Source organism: Gavialis gangeticus, unplaced genomic scaffold (genome assembly GCF_001723915.1).
Source record: "Gavialis gangeticus isolate Ggan-Ray unplaced genomic scaffold, GavGan_comp1, whole genome shotgun sequence".
NCBI classification, from domain to species: domain Eukaryota; kingdom Metazoa; phylum Chordata; order Crocodylia; family Gavialidae; genus Gavialis; species Gavialis gangeticus.
Window position 1 is genome coordinate 20,426,003 of NW_017729025.1, and position 2,953 is coordinate 20,428,955.

Here is a 2,953-nt window from a genome sequence, read left to right on the forward strand (position 1 = left end):
CCCCCACCCCCTTCCCCGCACATTAAGGGCAGGGGGCACTTGTCCATCATCTTAGGCCCCCTGCCCAGGCAAAAATAAGTCAGCACCTCTGAGTTGAGCTCTTTGTGAGAGAGGTTTTTCCTTATATCTGGCTGCAACTTGTCCTGGTACCAACCCACCACCCCGAGAACAGTGGTAGAGAAGTATTGCTGGGAGGAACCCCCATGGTTCATCTAGTCCAGAGGGTCCCAAACCTTTTCTTACTGTGTACCCCTTCCTGATTTACTAGCCAGCCACATACCCCTGCCAGCGGAGATTTATATTTTAACTCCTTAAACGAAAATTAAATTACAAAGTTTCTCCTACGTACCCCACAGAAGGGTGCATGTACCACAGTTTGGGAACCCCTGGTTTAATCCAACCTCCTGTGTGAGGCAGGAACGCCCCTATCCAAGCTGTCCCATACAACCATCCTCTAAACATGACATAAGACTTCCTAGCTCAGGGGTGGCTGGAGGACCACTTGACAAGCTTTGGTGAGCTGTTGAGGGCTGCACACAAAAAATCTTTTAGAAGATATTTTAACAAATGATAGATTTTAAAAAATAACATACGCAAATCAAACGTATGTACATGTATTTTAATTTTATTTCAAAAAATAATTTTTGTCCTGATTTATGTTTTTCTGAGTAGTGCATACAGAGGCGATGGCATAATAGCTCAAAGTAAAGTCTCGCTTTCGTATATTGTGTGTGTGTGTGGAGGGGTAGGGGGGTGTGAGAGCTGCCTGTGTGCTAGGTCTCAGGAGCAGATGTGGTGGGGGGAAGGAGAGGGGAGGCCGGGGGCACATGCAGCAGAGCTCGCCTGGGTAGTGCAGGTGCAGTCCACCCCCCACATCCAGCCCTGCATGAGCCAAGCCCTGCCCTCTCCCACTTGGGGCAGCCCACACTGCACTCCCACCTGAACCCACCCCTGGCCCTGGCTGGTACGCACAGCTTCCTAGTGAGTGGCTGCTCATCATGCCGGGTGGGCAGAGTGGGTGCGAGGTGACCTGGAGCTGGAGCCCTGTGCCTCCCTCCCCCGCCTGGCTGGGCATGTGGTACCTGGCACATGTCCCCATGGCTGCTGTTGCTTCTCCATGCTACCTGCTGTCTGGAGCTGCAGCAGCAGGGGCAGAAGGAAATGCTGCTGGAGGCAGGGGGAACTAAGTAATACCTGGGGCCACACCAGGAGCAGCCCTGGTGGGAAGCTGTGCACACTGGGTGGGGCCGGGGGCAGGCAGGAGAGCACAGCATGGCTTGCCCTGGGTAGGAGTGGATGGGGCTCAGCCCAGTGCAGAGTGCCACGGGGGCAGCTGCGGGCCAGAGACAATCAGTTGGCTGGCCAGATCTGGCCCACAGGCTTTATTTTATCCACCCCGATCTAGCTCCATCCTCTTTGGAACCACCCTTTAGGCAGTTGAAAGTTGCTATTAAATCCCCATTCAGGCTTTTCTTCACCAGACTAAATATGCCCAGTTCCCTCAGCTTCTCCTCATAGGTGCACAGGGCAGTGCCTGGTACCCACGGGGCAGTGCCTGGTCCCTTCCAGTGACTGGTCTCTCTACAGGCCACATCTAGCCAGTAGACCCAATTCAGGGTCCAGGGTGTGTGCAGCAGGGTCCCATCCAGTCACGTAGAATGGGGCTGGCAGGGGGAATTGGGGCCCCAGCCATTCAGGGATAGGGGGCTTGGCCTGGCCCTGATCTGGCCATGTGGGGAAATGGTTATGGCCCAGCTCTGACCTGCTGTGCCAAGCTTGGGATGTTGGCAGTGGGTAGGGGTGGCGGTATTAACTGCCACTGCTCCCTCACTGCCAAATTTCCTGACTTGGGAGCCCCATGGGCCAGATTCCAAGGCTCCATAGCCTGCATTTGGCCCCAGGGCAGATTTTGAACACCCCTAGTCTAAACCACTGGTGCCCAACCTCAAGACCCTGCTTGTCAGAGGAGTGGCACAGGGTGAGTCCACAGGTGGGATCCCATGCAGGGGGAGTCAGTGGGTGCCATCCCATACACCCAGATCCATCCTGACCCTGGGTACCCATATGCAGCTGTGTGCTGGCACATTATCTGGACCCGCTTGGGGAGTGGCAATTACTGCTGCCACTGTCACCTGCTGCCAAATTTCTTGACCCTTGGGGAGCCCTGCCAGCTGGATGACAGCTCTGCAGGCCAGATTTGACCTATGGGCTGGGGATTGAGCACCCTTTGTCTAAACCCATTTGTTTCCATTCTCCAAACTCAGCAAAGCACAGTGAGTAGGCTTGGCAGAATTCAGATTGAGATATATAATTTCAATGGCTAAAATCAATGTTTATTTTTAGACATTTCTTTCACCTTTTATCATTTTTTATCAATTAAAATTTTAAAGATTGCACGCAATTGGGGCGTGGGGGGCAGACAATATAGTAATGACGGTATACTGTTAAACGGTTTATAAAATCACTTTAAAATATATAAAATAAATTCCATAAATCAATAATGCATACCTGCTTTAAATCATTCTGTTCACTCATCAGGAAAAAGCTGGGTGGGCAAGGATCAGAAGAGGAGGAGAGCAGCACTCCAGAGCTCTGGAAACAAGGGGATGGGCAGCAGAGCAAGGAGCAGCTTCCTGCAGCCCCTTAGAGTTGAGCCCTGCTTGGCAGGCACCAGAAGAGGGGCAGCCCAGCCCCTTGATAGCCACAGCCTCCCACCTCTCCGGGTAGTGTGCAGGCAGTGGCTGGGCCCCAGAGGTACCCCTGCACTTCCTGCCCCACATATGCAGGGGCTGGGCCACACAGGAGCTCTGGGAACATGGGGAGAAGCAGTATGATTGGGATAGGGCACACAGGGGTGCCCCCAGGGCCCAGGTGCTGCCCCCACACTGTCTGGAGAGGCGAGAAGATGTGGCCATCAAGGGGCAAGGCTGCTCTCTTGCTGGTGGCCACCAGG

General features: G+C 53.6%; 1 long non-coding RNA gene across 1 annotated transcript in view; it reads left to right on the forward strand.

Moving 5' to 3' along the window:
• Window positions 1-2,630, forward strand: part of LOC109298402 — a 22,792-nt gene extending 20,162 nt beyond the window's left edge. The window contains exon 3 of the long non-coding RNA XR_002097604.1: window positions 2,620-2,630. This is a non-coding gene — a long non-coding RNA (uncharacterized LOC109298402). The remainder of the gene's footprint in view (window positions 1-2,619) is intronic.
• The last annotated feature ends 323 nt before the right edge of the window (window positions 2,631-2,953 follow it).